The sequence below is a fragment of the Gopherus evgoodei genome, chromosome 2 (assembly GCF_007399415.2).
Source record: "Gopherus evgoodei ecotype Sinaloan lineage chromosome 2, rGopEvg1_v1.p, whole genome shotgun sequence".
Classification (NCBI taxonomy): Eukaryota; Metazoa; Chordata; order Testudines; family Testudinidae; genus Gopherus; species Gopherus evgoodei.
Genome location: NC_044323.1, coordinates 141,083,744 through 141,101,611, shown reverse-complemented (window position 1 = coordinate 141,101,611; position 17,868 = coordinate 141,083,744). Strand labels below are relative to the sequence as shown.

The window sequence follows — 17,868 nt, the reverse complement described above, 5'->3', positions numbered from 1 at the left end:
TGAAAATGGGAGAGATAGGGGTAGGTTTCAGAATGCTGCTGCAGCACAGTGTGTGTTTATATAATTCACATGAGAGAGCACAGAGACAAGGCTAGCTTTGAAGCTGGGCTTTCCTAAACATTCTCTCTCTAAGGGGGATAAAATACTGAAAAATACTTGGTTTAAGCTGCTGCCAAAACTCTTATAGTTTGTACCACTTCTGGAAAAGACCCTGGGGACCAGCACTTGAATCCTTTCTATTGATTGGCTGGTTAAATAGAGGCCTATTAGAGTCAGACGGGCTAGATTGATTATACAGCAGCAGAAGGAGCTTAGACTCAGAGCTGAGAGAGCAAGAGAGGAAGAGAGTATGTACTATAGCATCAGTATGTGACTGCTGGTGCCTGATCACATTGATACCTAGCTCCCTCAGTGGACAACTTACTGAGCTCCCTTTTTCCTTCAGAGAGGATGCCAGCCTCCAGGCTTTGCAAGCAATGATAGACTGGACCTTGGAATAGTTCATTTTACTTATCTCTTAACAAGCTCCATCTCTGAAGAAGAGGTTCATTACTGAAAACAAAAATTTGCCCTCTCCCCACTAAACCCACACAACACTGATGATATACACAGTTTGATCCTCCAGGTAAGGATTTTATCTTTGTCCTTTCTCAGCAGTGAATAAAAAATGCATTATTCTTTTGTATACCTTGCATGTTAAAAATTCCTACAAGCTTTGGCTTCATCTACAGTATGTATTTATTGCATATAAATTCTCTCATTCTCAAGTGAATAGGTATCAAATACTATGCATGCACAGAGAATTAGGAAGGAGCTCTGGATTGTGAAAAACCTTGATTATACTTTTGCCCCCAACTAAGTGACGATGAATTGGTTAAAAGTGACATTTTTCTATCTACTTGTGCAATGTTATAATGTAAACTGTCCCACAGATGCTAAGCAGTTTGGGGCAATAACAGTGTAGCAATAAGGCTCCCTTGTATTATTAATTCTTGGCTGTTCATGTTGTGCAGCCAGGTGAGGCAGGCATTTCACTGGAGCATTACACAGTGCTTGTCAGTAGTTTAAAACAAAATCTGTCTTTTGACGGCAAGCTAACTACTGCTTCACAAACATGATCTGTCTTAAATGATTATAGCATTATACTTCCATCTTATTAGAGATATGGCAATTATAGCTAACATTCTGCTTGCAAAGAAAAAAGCAAGGTTTAGAAGCTGAAACATGAATCCTCGGATGTTCAGTTTTTCTATGCCTGATGTGCCAGTCCTATTGGGCTGATTGCCTGTTTTGATGTGACATTGACACTACACTCGCTTAATGCGTCTTTTGTTCTACGTAAACTTTTCACATATTACATCCCTCAGCTAGATGGAAAACAGTTTCATTACCTTTATGGAAGGTAATAGGTTAGAAAATAAATAATTGAGCTTTAGGCTATGCAGCAGTCAGGAAGCTGATTGACTTTGGGATTATAGGTGACAGGAGAGTAAAGCTGAAAAGACAGCACTGTGTCTTCAAACAAAAGGTATTCATATCATATTCTCTCTAACAGTGATGATTTGCATCACCTTTCATGTTAGTTTGTTTGTGATTTCTGCGTCTTGATCCCAACCAAAAGGATTTTTTGTATTCCTGCCATTTTAATTTTCTGTCTGAGTAGAGTGGAATAGTCACTACATAAATCCAAGCATTTGAGCAGTTATTCTCACAACCGGGCACAACTTTCCTATGGGTCATCTAGTTAAGAAATTTTCACAGGTTACTGATCCTAAAATATCTGTGCTTTTAAACCCTAAATTGCAGTCTACCTCGGCGATGGCAAACCATCAGTAGATATGCTGCAATTACCTTTTATCCTCCCTCAAAATATTTTATCTATAGAGTGTTGTATATGCAACATTAAAGTATTAAATAATATCATTTCACCTAGTAACTACAAAACCCCCACAGGTAACATGAAATACCTTATTCATAATTATTCAGTTCACTCTTCATATTTTGTAGACCTTAAATATTAATTAAAAACTAGCTATGTAGGGCAACATGGTCATAGATTCATTTTTGAAATTGGCATTAGTATAAAGGACCAGAGTGCATACTTAAATGGGTGAGTGAGGTATCTGGGCTCATTTTTAATATACTTTATGAAAAAAATTGCTAGGAAAGTAAACATGCAAACTGACAAGCCTTAAAAAAAAAAAGTGTCTATTCTATTTAGCTTTCTGCTTTCTTAAATAGCCCCAGTGTCTGTCTACAGTTGATAAACACAATTCATGCATATAGTTAATTCTAGCCTTTCCTCCTGTGATATTCTTCACATTTAACAGTGGACTCATTTGGGGCCAGATTCTACCACATTTACATGCATTGAATAGGGCCTCACTACATGATCAGTCCCAATAGAATAAATAAGACTGCCTTATTGAATACAGTACTGTACAAGGTAAGTGTCAGAATCCAGCCCAAAGTAAAAGAGAGAGAGAAATGCTTTCTATTTTATCTATTGACAATGTTAACAGAGCACAGTATAGGTGTCAGATACTGAAGGGGGCAGAGCTAGCAGGTATATTAGTTGTGGGTGGGATTTTTCACCCAGCTCCCATTGAATTACATTAGGAGCCGAACCTCTAACTCCCTTAGGCACTTATGAAAATACATGCCTGTCTCTTTAAATATGTAGCACTGAGGGTAACAATTACAAATACTTCTTTTGCACAGCTTTGACTAAGAGCTCTGGGAAAGCTTTCACATTTCACCTCTCTCTTTTATCTATGCAGACATGCTTGTTTATTGAACCTGTGCAAATTTAAATGTACCACTTATGAAAGAGAGGAAACACTGATTGTTGTTGGTTGTTTCCCTCAATGGGATTCCCCCCTCCTATATGAAACTACAAAATAAGCATCAGTTTTAAATTACATCAAAGGGGGTGGGGGTGTAATATCAACAAGCCCTCCCTACAAACAAGTATCTAAAAACATTAACCCTTTAATGATCCTCATGAAATTCTAAAAGAAAATTACAAGGCTTTTATTTTTCTACTAGCAATACTCAGCTTGAATAATTATTTTAAAAAAAAACAGGAAAAAAATCCAAAGCCTTCATATTATTTTAGGTTTTGAAGTTGTGCTATTAAAATGTGTTGAAAGCGTCTGTGCACAAGTTTTACACCATAAGGGTTCACTTTTGTCAGTCCCTGGTTTAAATAATTGAATTTACCTCTTGAACACATGTTCATTTAAAACTGGATTTATGTAATCGAAACTGCTCAATTCCTCTGATTTTTTTGAGCACAGAGAATCTTGACCGACCACTCTATTTCACACTTTTGTTCAATAATGTCAACCATTTACCCAAATTACTAATTTTTCCCATTCAGAAACTCATTTTGCTTCTGCTTTCCACCAGGAACTCAGGAAACTGAAATCTATTTATTTTCACAGATAACTTGAAGCCATTAGGGGGCTCTTTCTTCCTATACTATTCACACAGCAGGCCACATTGAACAGATGCTATTGGTTCCTATACTCGTTTTTAAATAAGTTCTGCTTGGATGAGTTTATTCTGAACATATAACTGTTTTAATCAGACAGAACAACTGGAAAATATTTATTGATTTTTTTTGCATGCATGTAGATGGTTGGGAGATTAGTCCTGATGCTGATGATGATTTATACAGCTATGTTTTAAATATATTTTGTGAGGCCATCCATCCATCCGTCTGTCCATTCAGGTTGTGTAGGGAAATACTTTAAAGAAAAACAAGATAACTGCATTTAATATTAGTTGCTACAAATGTCCAAAAGATGCTACATATCTGCTCATTCCAGAAACATTTCCTGGGAGCTGTCATGAAAAGAAATAGTTGATGAGTGCTCTGATATGGTTAGTGAAAGACTCATATTTGACTGAGCTGCCTGATAAGAACCTTTAAGTTGTTTGGAATAGGGAATAGATAATTTCTTCAGACATGCAACATGCTTTTTGAAGGAGAGAATAGATGACAGTGAGCTTTAAAGTGGATGCTATTTGTTTGAAATGAGACATAGAGCAAATGCTACACTCTTCATTTCCCTTTTCTCTGTCAGCCTAAATCTGAAAACACTTACTCATGTGAGTAATCCGACTGAAATCATTTTTGGCTGGATTTTGAAGCTCTTGGTTATGCTGAGTATTACCTGACTTGAGAAGCCGCCCATCGAGTGGAATACAACACTATTCCATAGGCGTGTCCTGGAGTATTACTTGCAATATTCGGTCCTATTTCTGTATATAGTACTATTTAACATAGCAAAATGACATCAATACAGGGCAGCTGAAACTTAGATGAAGAGTAACGGAGTCAGCTTAACTAGTGAAAATATTTTCCAATGGAGGCTATACCAATAAGTATACTTAGAGAGATCAGTGGTTAGCATTGTTCCCCTCTCTGTACTGAAGAATCCCTTACACTAGCAGCACACACTCTGTTGTGTGGCAGATTTGCTGCACAGTTCCTCCATGCAGGAGGTGACTCCTCAACAGCTTCCTCAGCATTGGTAACTGTTGCACAGTCTCAAAGGTGGCTTTGGGGACTGAAACAGAGCAGTCCAAAAGCTATGAAAAACCCATTCATAAATCTCAGTGCCAAAATCTAGAAATGAAATCTTTCTACTTGATATAGGCAAATATTGTGGAAAAATATATACTGACTGGGAGATTTTTCTCCAAATAAATTATATTAAAGTAGTATTTTTTCTTTTAAATGCCATTATTGCACTGTACTCCACACTGATATGCCTCAACTGGAGTATTGTGTCCAGTTCTGGGTGCCACATTTCAGGAAAGCTGCGGACAAACTGGAGAAGTCCAGAGAAGAGAAGCAACAATGATTAAAGGTCTAGAAAACATGGTCTATGAGGGAAGATTGAAAACATTGGGTTTGTTTAGTCTGGAAAACAGAAGACTGAGGGAGGGACATAACAGTTTTCAAGTATATAAAAGGTTGTTACAAGGAAGAGGAACAAAAATTTTTCTCCTTAACCTCTGAGGATAGGACAAGAAGCAATGCATTTATATTGCAGCAAGGGCAGTTTAGGTTGGACATTAGGAAAAAAATTCCCAACTGTCAGGGTAATTAAGCACTGGAATAAACTGCCCACAGGGGAATCACTGTCATTGGGGATTTTTAAGAGCAGGTTAGACTAACACCTATCAGGGATGCTCTAGATCAGTGGTTCTCAAACTAGGGCCACTGCTTGTTCCAGAAAAGCCCCTGGTGGGCCGGGCCCATTTGTTTACCTGCCGTGTCCACAGGTTCGGCCAATCATGGCTCCCACTGTCCGCGGTTCACTGCTCCAGGCCCATGGGGGCTGCAGGAAAGGCTGCCAGCACATCCCTCGGTCCGCACTACTCCCTGCAGCCCCCACAGGCCTGGAGCGGCGAACCGCGGCCAGTGGGAGCCGCAATCGGCCAAACTTGTGAATGCGACAGGTAAACAAACTGGTCCGGCCCACCAGGGGCTTTCCCTGAACAAGCAGCAGCCCTAGTTTGAGAACCACTGCTCTAGATAATACTTAGTCCTGCCATGAGTGCAGGGGACTGGACTAGATGACCTCTTTAGGTCCCTTCCAGTTCTATGATTCTATGATCGCCAAGGGATCTGTTGCTAAAACATGAGAAGATAGGCTCAAGGGAATGCATACCCTAAAAACAGTGACACAATGTGAAGTTGGAAAAAAATATGTGAGTCAAAGCTAGCATAAAATTATTTCCCTCCTTCTTCCATTATTTTTCTTCTGAAAGTGTTATTTTTATAATTGTTTAACTTTGAAAGAGGATATATTGGTGGGTGACTTTTCTTTGCTCACTGGAGAAGGTAACCTTCCAAGTATGGCTGGCTTACAGAAGCTTTGAAATTTGTAATTCCGTTAAAAACAAAAGCTACCTTGTAAAACTGGGATGTTCTGAGTATGAGCTACTCAAAGTTAATTTCAATGTACTTATAAAAGGATGAGATTTTCCTATTCCTGCTAATTTGTATCTTCCTACATAAATAATGCTATGTCTACACTTAAACCACTGCAGTGCAGCAACTGCACCACTGTAGCACTTGAGTGTAGGCATTCAGCTACAGAGATGGCAGGGGTCCTCTACAGCTGTAGTTAATCCACCTCCCCAAATAGCAGTAGCCCAGTCGATTGAGGAATTCTTTTGAACTAGCACTGTCTAAATGGGAAGTTAGGTTGGCTTTACTATGTTGCTCAGGAGTGTGGATTTTTCAGACCCCTATGCCGCCTAGCTGGGTCCCACCTAACTTTTTAGTGTAGACCTGGCCTAAGTTACCCAGTTGAACAAGAGACTAGGAGTAGTCGCAGAGTAAGATATTACTCAATGTGAATAAAGATGGGAGGATTAGCCAAAATCATCTCCTCTTTTACTATACAGGTAACTTAGCTTTTAAAGTATTGTTGTTTTGGTAGTAACTAGAGGCCGCAGTCAGTGATCAGGCACTTTACACACATGTAACAAAAAGATGTCCCTGCCCAGAACTGCATCTTAAATAGAAACAGTAAATAGTCATTTTCCTTTTAGATTTTCCTGAAGATCAAAATTTTCACATGTTTACTTGTTTGCAGCTTTTTTTTCTGTGAGATGATCTGCTACATTCTGAGAGGAGGGGCTGCAATCCATTTTATCACAGTAGAACCTAGTGATTCCTACCAAGATTGGGAAACCAGTGTGCTAGGTGCTGTAGGTACATACAGCAAAAGAGAGTCCATGTTTTGAAGATTTTAGTCTAAGGAGGCAAGACTATCAAAGGCTGAGAGAAAGGAAGTGTGATTTTTGAGATGGGGACCTGAGGCCCAGAGTGATTGATTAACATGAACAAGATCACACAGGAGGTCTGTAGCAGAACCAGGTAATGAAGCCAGAACTCTTAGGTCAGAGTCTAGTGCATTAACCCCAAGCTCACTGTCTTCTCCACAAATCCTGTATAATTTAATTATGCTCTGCATATCCAAAATCAGTGAGGTTTCTTCAAACACACACACACATACAAACTCTCACACATAAAAGCTCTTCTTTCCACAAGTGTCTACTGTATTCCACTGCAGGAGATGTCTCTAATTTACTGGCTGGTGAATTTTATCCTTTAAATACCACACTGTGTAAAGCACTTTGAACTACTTTGACATGAAAACTACTAGTAATTTAAGTTGTAGGATAAACAGAATCACTTCTGAAACTCAACTAATGAAACCGGCAACTGTCTGGGATACTCAGCTAAGCATGAATAAAACATTTGTCACTATGAATGTATAAAACAATTATTCAGACATGTCTCCAAATAAGACTCCAGATATGCTTAACAGGAAACATTTTTCCCATTTTCTGCTTTCTTGGAGTCAGTGCTGGGGAAGATTGTCATGTGTCTCAGACTATCATTGCTATAAGTAAGAAGTTTACAAAAATAACTTAAATATTATTAAAACTGTTAAAGACTCATTTTAATAGAGCTGATTTATATATATATATATGTTATGCACATGAAGCTGAGTCTGTTGCTGTTATTTTTTCCAGTTTCTTTTAAAATTTGAAAAATAATTAAAGCTGGCAGCCCTGTTCCCAGCTATGTCAGGTCTACCCAGGACCTCCATCCTATTTAGCAATATGGAAAGAACAGGTCATGACTCACTGACAGGTATTTACAACCCCTGATTTAAGAAGCCCAGGGATAAGCCAATGCTTATATTAGCTCTATCTTTTGTTCCTCACATCATCTTGTATGTAAATATATGCATACCCCCATCATGTTCTGTATTGTTGTATATGTAGCCTCCACCCTGCAATCAAATGTGTGGATGGACTCTTGCACCAATGCAGAAACCAAGTGTGTTCAGTCAGGCTCCATATTGGCACAAAGATCCGATTGTGTAGATCCAGTTGCAGGATGTAACCCCTAGTTAAGTCCTGTGGTGGATATAAGGTATTGAAAAAGCTTGTAACCCAGTGCATGAACCTTATTTGGCCATCAGATGTTGAATCCCGCAATGAAATGTGGTTTTTGTTTTTTTCCAATATGTACAATTATTCTATATACCTAACGTGACTAGCTATAATATATGGAGAAAGGGAAAAAATACTTTACTGTGTATGATGAAGAAAAATTAAACTGTTAACTGTTAATTTTAAGTTTAACTGCTATTAAACTCTTTGGAAGAACAGTCTGGAGATAAGCTTTTACAAATTTTGGGATCTACTTGAATTTCAAAGCCTTAGAACAGAGGCAACAAAATGCTACAGCTTTGCAAAAACACTGAATATGTTGAGGTCTAGAACAATATATGGACAAATCTTCCTTTGTACAATAATTAATGATGCAGTTCTGTGGAGTACAAAGTACATCAGCAAAGTCCTGCAGAACAGCTGATAATGAGAAGTACTTCTTTTAGTTGGCTGTCCTTCCTTGGCAGATTTGTACCTTAGAAAATTAACTTGTTTGTAGCAACAACAAAGCCATGGCAATTCCTTTAATTAGTTATACCTTTTAAAAAAAAAACAAAAGTATTTTTCATGAATTCCTGTAGTTGGCTAAGGACAGTACCCCAAGTATATTTTATACCTTCCAATTCTTGAAGGTCCCTGATATAAATTAGTGTAAGTTTAGCTTCCTGGCCAACTATTTCAGTTACTAAGAATGCATGACAATTAACTATTTGCTTGATTCCATTGAGGACAGTACATTTGTTCTTAATACTGCAGAATGATCAGCAGTCCTACTTGTACATGTCCCATATAGATAGGGTGACCAGACAGCAAGTGTGAAAAATCAGGACGGGGGTATGGGGTAACAGGAGCCTATATAAGAAAAAGACCCAAAAATCGGGACTGTCCCTATAAAATCGGGACATCTGGTCACCCTACATATAGGTGAAGATGACAGACTAGCCAGGTGGCCACTAGGAATTACGTATGGTATAAAGGAAAGTAGCAGTATATTGGTTTATAAACTATTGCATTCATCTTTTTCCTCTTGGATTAAACAGACTTCTGTTTTCCTCTTCTAACAAAAATGGAGACAATGAAATGGGTTTTCCTTTTTTGCACTGCCAGTCATCCAAAATCCAGACAGTAGTTCTTATCAGGCCCAGCCTCTATTAGATGATAAATAAATGTACTGCTGGGTATAGAACCATAGACTCAATCCCACTACAATTGAAATTGATGGTAAAACTGCCACTAACTTCATTGGCAATAAGAATGGGCTCATTATTTACTGATTTCTTGTGATGTACAAAGGCACTGAAACATGTCCCAATGCTTAATCCAAAATTCAAATCCAAACTTTTTATCAAGTTTAACTTAAAAAAATATATATGCATATAACCTTCATATTCCAGTTTTGGCTGGGACAGTATCTGGATATACTAAATTATCATATTGGAGACTAGTGGTGAAAAATGCCCTATCCAATTGAAACCAGAAAGTACAAATCCTCACAGGAAAGCCACCTCTCTTCAGCTATCCTACTCTATTCTGAGATGTGACAAATTTCAATTAGCTTCAGATAAAGTTTTGGATACCATTCCAAAACATCAAAGCTTTTGGAGGTTTGTCCATTACTGCTGTGCACTCATGTAAGAGAACAAAAAAGCTTTTCGTGATAATTTTCAAACACAGACCTATAATTAAGTAGATAATTTAATTAGCAAAATATCAGCAATCCAATTGGCAACTGATCTTCTTTCTCCACATCTTATTCCAGTAAAGCATCTAAGGCCATGTTGACAGTTGTCACGAAGCCACTTTGTTACACTGATACAAAGTGGCTGCAAAGAAGCTATAAAATACTTGGTAAATAACCCTGGTAAAGAAAGCCCCTCTGGTAAGTGCAACATCCCCTCTGCTGATTCTACCCTACCCCCTGCAGGAGGCCATAGTGCAGCAGTTAAGGTCAGGGGATAGAAAGGCACTTGGAGGATGTGATGGTTGTTGCTGGGGCAGACCAGTGCTCCAGCTATTCTTTGGCTGTCACAAGGCCTTGGCAGCTGTGTGCAAGTTAAGTGGCCTGGTTAGTTCCCAGGAGCTCCTGGATCAAGGTGCAAACTACCCGCCTCAGTGTTTGTGCAGAGACGATCTCCCCTATTTGTACTAGCAATTCGGGCCCTGTCACAAGCTATGCTCTTCCTCACTGCTGATGAAAGTAGTTTCCAGAACCAAAGTTCTTCCCTCTCTATGAAACTAACAGGTGCAGATAAAGTCACGTCCTCCTGCTGGTGTACAAGCAGAGAAACAGACCCTTCTCAACCTAAATTGTGACTTTCCCCCACTCTAGCTTCTCTTTTCTCCTCCCTCCTTTTATGATTGTCATCTGGGCATGGTGGGTTTGTGAGGAACAGCAGCATCCGTTCCCTGAGCCTCTTAACTCTTTCCCATATGGTTCTAATGCCCTGCAGACTTGTCAGAGGATGGGAAGCGGTTTCTGTGTTATTTAGATTCTTGTAAGAAGCTCATCACCACAATACTTTTTCAACTGACTTTACCTGGATGTTTCCAATCAGATACTAAAAGGCTCAATAAGAACATAAACCCTTTCAAAGTATTTTGAACATTCATGTAGCAGACAGCAAAAACAATTACTAAGTCCACAGCCTGATGGTTATGAACTTCTCTTAATAAAAAGGTTCTCATTATTTTCTACCAGTTTTCTTTTTACTCAAATAAAAAGTAAACTCCAGGATTGAAGGCAAGTCCTCTGCCAATTAAAAATATAACACCCAGGGGATAACTGCTGGGAACATTACTTGTAGTAATGCAAATAATGATTGTCTTAATGCTCCAGAGATGCCCACATTTGACCTAAACTCAGTCTAGTGTATAGAAGTCAAACTCTTTAAATCTGTTTTAGCAGCAAAGAGTCCTGTGGCACTTTATAGACTAACAGATGTATTGGAGCATGAGCTTTTGTGAGTGAATACCCATAGTTGAACTCCAGACTAACACGGCTACCGACAAAGTGGGTATTCACTCACAAAAGTTCGTGCTCCAATACGTTTGTTAGCCACGTAACTCTTTCGTCGCTTTTATAAATGTAGTACACAGTCTTCCCTTCCGGAAATAATCTCGGGGAGCTTCAGGACTATGCTACTTTGCAAAGGAAATTGCTTAAGGCAATTACCCTGTTTCAGGCAATCAACTGACTATTCTACTATTTGAGAAGATATTTTCTCTTTATTGTATCATGTACTTTACTAAGGAGAAGAAATGGATAGGCAAAACGCAGGCCAGGTGAATAAAAATACAGCCAAGTGTAAAGCATCACAGTCACTTCAGCATGCATGTGATTTGGATTCTATGTGTCAGAGGTACTTCACCAATGCTATATAACATCATGGACGTGCCCTCTTATCTGAGAAACAGACTTTCACCCCACACTATGTTGCGGTATTTAAATACAGCAGCCCAAAGGTTCTTGCTGTCATTCTTTAGACTTTGAACACTTTAAAACCAGCTTCCAGGGCCGTCTCAATTTAAGAATCCTTTATCAGAAATGCAATCCTTTTGGCAATCCACCAGCACCAGGGTCTAGTGCAGGACAGGGTCTAGGCACTAGCAAAGCAAGCACAATTCCAGGGACAGCATTCCGGCCAACTTGCTTGGACAGTTGCACTCTCTGAGCTTAGGGCGGCAAATTTTTTGCTTGGGGTAGCAAAAGACCTAGTGCCAGTGCTGGTCTAGTGAGCTAAATGATGCAAGAAATTTATTTAGTTTGACTTGTTTTTATGGAAAGGGAGCTTTGTATTCTCTTGACTGAGAATATGACAAAATGGTTGCTAAAACTCTTGTAGGCAGCGACCATGTTCCTCCCGAGTTACACAAGCATAAGTCATGTTTTGTTTTATTTTTTTAATTTTGAAAATGTGTCTGGCCACCATGGACAAGGATGCTGTAATAAATATTGCATATATTTATAGTGGGCAGAGGAATGGAATGTGACCTGTATCTTGACGTTACGTTTACACCTCATACCTCCTGAGGTGGCATGTAGGGTATGTGTAGCTACATGAAGCAGTGAAAAGCAGGTTGCATCACACATGTCAGGGAAAGATTCGGGGAGGGGGGGGCCTTGGCAGTGGAGAGCTGCTAGAGTCTTTCACCATTGCCTCCCCACTCTGAACCAGAACCTTCCCCTCTACCAGAGTCTTTCCTTGTTGCCTCCACAAATGCAAGAATCTTTCCCCAGTGCTGGAGCATTTTCCTGCACTGGTGAAAGTCTCCAGCAGTGTGACACTATACTGCTAAAAATAGAAATGTAGAAAGGGAGGCACTGTGTGGGTGAGCAGAGAACCTTTAAAGCTACATACCATGGTACATACCCACAGGGCTCAGAAATGTCTTTGCTCTACTTACCTAAGCAGTACCTCATCATCTACAGAAGGGGTGGGCAAACTTTTTGGCACGAGGGCCACATCTGGATGGGGAAATTGTATGCAGGGCCATGAATGTAGGGCTGGGGAAGGGGGTTGGGGTGCAGGAAGGGATGTGGAGTGAGGGAGGGGGCTCAGGGTAGGGGTTCAGGATGCAGGAGGGGTGTGGAGTGCAGCAAGAGGGTCAGGGCAGGGGGTTGGGGTGCAGGATGGGTTTGGAGTGCGGGCTCCGGGGTGGCAGTGGCATGGCGCCGCTAAGGCAGGATCCCTGTCTGCCCTGGCCCCGCACTGCTCCCAGAAGTGGCCGGCATCACATCCTTGTGGCCCCTGGAGGAGTGGGAGTAGGGGGCTTTGAGCACTGCCCTTGCCTGCAGGACCTGCCCTCTGCAGATCCCATTGGCCAGGAACGGGGAACCGCATCCAATGGGAGCTTTGGGTGTGGAACCCATAGGTGATGGCAGTGTGCGGAGCCCTCTGCACCCCCCTCCACAGGGGTGGCAATCTCGCAGGCCAGATCCAAAGCTCTGAGGGGCTGGATCCAGCCCAGGGCCATAGTTTGCCCATCTCTGATCTACATTGATATTTATACCTGTGCTAGGGGGACATATAGTGTATGCATTTTCCTTTATGCTGAAAGCAATGTGCAGTGTAGACATTATTCTTTCTTAAGCATTTTTGTAGTGGGAGTTACTTTACATGTTCATTTGTGCATTTTCAGCACCATACTAATAAATCTTGACTTCAGATAGTAAAATATAGTTAGGTCAAACTTCACACTGCTTGCCTTGTAGATGATGCTTTAACTTCTGGATTTAACTGCAGGCTTGTGGGTTTGTGAATGCAGAGATGTGCCAACTCAGTGAATTCTAGTGGTAAATCATAAGATGCCCTGGTCTCAGGAAGGATAGTATATGAATAAAAATAAATGTATATAATAACTTATAGGTTTTAAAGCTGAGTCTTTCCCCAAATTGCAAGCATATAAGACCAATTTATTCTCATATTTTGCTCCTGTGTTTTGCTTGTATATTCACCATCACTTGTCATTCTTTTCTGCTATTTTTATTTTTTTTAATTTACCTGTTGGCTCACCTTTTGGTACACATCATGCAATATCTATGGTGTAAAAAGGCAGGGCATTCTCTTATGCCTGCTTTCAATAGATGACTCTACATATTAATTGGTGGTGTTAGTAATGTAAAGCAATTGTAAGTAAATTCCTTTTAGGGCCTCACACTTCTTGTATTTGACATAAATGCAATATAATCTAAACTTTCTAAAATAGTCTTCAAACCTGTGTATACACGTAAATGAGGTCATTATCTTCAGGTCCGGCTCTGGCTTTTTTGCCGCCCCAAGCAAAAAAAGGGGGGGGGGGGCAGGGCCACCGGAGCAGAAAAGCAGGGAAAAAAAAAACAAAAAAAAAACAGTGCGGCTGGAGCTGCAAAGCAGGGGCGGGGGGAGAAACAATGGCGCAGATGACAAAGCAGGAGAAAATCAAAACACCCTACAGGGCGGCTGGAGCCAGGGGACTCCCTGGTGCTGCAGAGTGCGCGCCTGGTCTAATGGGGGAGAAGGGGCGGGAGGGAGGGAAGGAGGAATGGAACCCGCTTCAGCGGGGCGCTCACACACCGGTCCCAACCTCCGCGCCGCCTGCCGGGAGGGCTCCGCTCCACTCTGGTCAGTGGGGAGAGAAGGACGTGAGCTGCCCTGCTGAGTTTGCTGCAGGGCGCTCCCCTCCTCCGCGCCGCCACCCCCTCCAGGGCGGCTGGAACAGCAAACAACAACAACAACAAAAGCGGCCGTGCCGTCCTAGGTTTGTGCAGAATGCCGCCACAAGCACGAGCCTGGAGCTTGTGCCTGGAGCCGGCCCTGATTATCTTAGCCCCCAGTCCTGCTCTTTTTGAAGTCAAACCCTAAACACCCTTTTCTCCAAATGCCACAGAACTAAGACCTGATTTCTCTTCCTACTTTACAGCATTATGATCCAGGAGTAATTCGATTGAAACTAATGAGGGTATTCTGACATAAGATTGATATAAGAGCAGAGAATCAATTCTTTATCTTCTGTATAACTAAATGCTTAAATTGCCTTAGTTATTTCTGTAGCCTTTTTAAAATTTACTTCATTATAGTCTTATATAGCTAGGAACTAAACTAATTTCTTGTCAGTATCTATTTTTATACATCCAAATTGTGGTGACTTTATTATTTCTAAACTTGTTGGCAAAGTATATAGAGTTCTGCTGAAAGAATTATGACTATAGGCCAAGTCAGACAAATATTACTACTAGATTTAGGATTGGAGTGAATTTGGGACTATAAGCTATTGTTGTTTCTCAAAACAGACACTGGGGATTTTTTCTCTGGCTTTTTTGAACACTCCTAATCCCTTCCATAGGATTTCAAGAGGAAATCATGTTAACATGTGCCACGTTCCTAGGGAAAATGCATGGGAAAGTATGGTTCTATTTGAAGCACCTGGTCCAGCAGCCCTTACTCAGGAAATTTACCTATTACTTTCTAAGGACTTTTGCAATAACAAGGAGTACAGGATTGGACTCTAAATCTGATTTTATGACATTTTGTATGTTTGTGTATATTGGCAGGGACAAGGGAATGCAAATATAGCTCTTGCATCCATTTTTGTACTAATATAGTCTTGAAATGAGTCCATGTCTTTCTGTTGTTTTCTTAGAAAAATATAGGCTCCCTCAATAGCTGAGAGGGCACGTCAGTTCTCAGTGATATTAAGTAAAAGCAGTGTTGTGTGGTGCCAGAGTGTCTTTTTTTTTTTTTGCTCCTATTGCAAACCCAGGAGGCTTTCTGACAATGTGGTTGCAGAGCAGTGATCAGAAGAGAATCGGTTAACACTGACCTGAGCTACTGCCATTTGCTGGCGGGTGGAGGGGCACTTCTGTTTTCAGTATGGTGGATTGTTGGAATAAAATAGCCTAGGAAGTTGTCCCATAGAATTGTAGGACGTCACTGTAGCTGTGCCACTGCAGCATTTTAAGTGTAGACAAGTCCCAAGTGTAGCAAGCTACACAACTTCACAGCTAAACCTTGCTTGCCAATGGGGGACTTCTCTGGAAATGTCCTGGCTCTGGTTTTTCTGGGCTATGAGAAGAGAATGAACACTTCCTCTTTCATCCTTTCAGATTCACCGCTCTCTGTATACCGTCCTTTAATGTAGACCATCTGGGGAATTGTAATTTTTTGCTTACAGGTTGAACATTTTCTCTGGGGCAGAGAAAGACCCTCTGCCTTTTTCCAGATGTGAGCAAATAACCCCTTCTCTGTCTAATTTTATGTGTGGGCTATATGCATGCTATCCCATCACCCTATCCAAGTGAACAATAAATGTAAATGTTCATAAAGTCTCTTCCTGAAGGGTATGTCTTTATCTTTCATGTGAGTATTTACCCGATCATTGTGGCCATGCATTAAGATGCATTCAGAAAGAAGATTAGTGTATTGTATTGCTGACTCCAAACTTGCACAGATTAAGTCAGACTCTCAGAATGCATGATAATGACTTAAACTATTATTTAAAAAAAAAAACCAAAAAAACTCAGGATTTTTATTTTCCATCTGTTTCCCCCCCACCCCGCCCAAACTTTTAGGATGCACGTGGATCACATAATCAAGGTTGGTTTTTTTTTTACATTTAAGATAGCTAGAACCATAATTTTGTTTTATTTTTTTAAAAGAATAAAAATAAAAGATAGGAAAAAAAGATGAGTTCCTCATGTAATCATGCAACCACTTGTATCCAGGAGCTGAGGCATTTAGTAAAACATCCAATATTGTAAGATTTGTGATAAAGTTGTGACAGTTGGAAACACTGAGTGTATAACCTGCAACAAGGAGGAAGAGACTCTGAAAGTCAGACTAATACCTATGACAAGAAGTTCAGATTTATATTGGCAGCTTCCCAAAGTTCAGAGGGTTGGGATCTGAGATTCTGATTCTCACCAACTTCTAATATTAAAAAATATATATTAATCTGTTCTAAAAAATCCAGGAGGCTAAATACTTACTGCACATTCGTTTTTAAAAGTAATTTCTATCTCATTTAAAATTTGCATAGTTGTACTCAAACAGCAAAGAATTTTATACTTTCACATTTAAAACTGATTGAACCATTCACAAGTTCATCAAGTACTGTAGCTGAGGTAAATTATTAGTCACCAAAACAATGCTCACTTTCCACTGCTCCTCCAACAAAATAAGTCTCAGTCCAACTTTCAAAATGAAGCCAGAGTAATGTTGGCTATTGAAAAACTTGAGCTTCCATATTTCTATCTACTTACTTCCCTTTACCTTGTCACGAAGAGGACAGTCTTAGGAGCTAAGTTATTGTGCCTTTGCAGAATGGAATGTAAGCTCTACTCTTGTAGATCCAATTCATCAAATTTTGCAATTACTGGGAGACTGTCCAAATTGAGGGAATGGTCTCCAAGAGCTTAAACAAATCTTTACTTTTAGGTCAAGATTTGAAACAGGACAAAGACATTTATAGGTAGGTTCTGTTTGCTAAATTCTACCTTCCTGCAACAGGCAAAGTCACAAACACATCCCTATCATATTGGTAATATCTGATGAAAATAATAGTTTATAACAAGGCAAATCTAGAACACCACTGTATTGTTCAGATTGGATACCTTTCTCTTTGCACCAGTGAGAGCCACACAACACCCTTAAATGAATCTTTTCTTGGAAATGCACTGAACAGTATGATCTCATCTTGTATAACTACTGACTACACACAAAGCCATTATAGCATTTAATATATGCTGATTTATTTTACATAATAAAAGATTAAACCAACCCAATAATGCCCTTGTCAAACAAAAAACAATCAAAAGTTGACACATTTTTAAATACCTAGAGCAGGCCTGCACAACTCGTAAAGCTGCAAGGGCCACATTACTCCAAAGAAAACAGCTGAGGGCCGAAACCCCCCAGCCCAGCGGAAACACCCCCCCTCAGGACCTCCCAGCCTGTGAAAACACCCCACTCCAGCACCGCCCAGCCCCTCAGAAACAAACCCTCCTTCCCCAGCGCAGCCCCACCAAAACTGCTGTGGGCCAAAGAGGAAGGTTGGGGGTGGGTAGGTGATGCTTGATTTTAAATCAACCAGGGGCTCCCAGCTGAAGAGGTGGCTGGGAGCTGTCAGGGGCAAATTAAAGGGCCTGGAGCTCCAGCGGCTGGGGGAACCCAGAGCTTTGCGGGGCTGGGGCAGGGATTTAAAGGGCTCAGTGTTCCTGCCGCTGAGGGGAGCCCGAGCCTTTTAAATCCCAGCCCCAGCCCATCCACTGGAACTGCGGCCAGGATTCAAAGGGCTCTGGGCTGCCTGCAGCCGCAGGAAGCCTTAGCCCTTAAATCTCAGCCACGGATTCAAAGGGCTCTGGGCTGCCCGTGGCTGCAGGGAGCCCTGAGCCCTTTAAAT

At 40.6% G+C, this 17,868-nt stretch overlaps 1 protein-coding gene across 1 annotated transcript in view; it reads left to right on the top strand.

Annotated features, from left to right (window-relative positions):
- The first annotated feature begins 316 nt into the window (after nucleotides 1–316).
- The window catches only part of CDH18 (cadherin 18), a 1,009,618-nt gene continuing 992,066 nt past the window's right edge, over nucleotides 317–17,868 (top strand). Inside the window, 1 exon segment of the mRNA XM_030551747.1 lies at nucleotides 317–625. The gene's annotated coding sequence lies outside the window, so the exon portion shown is untranslated.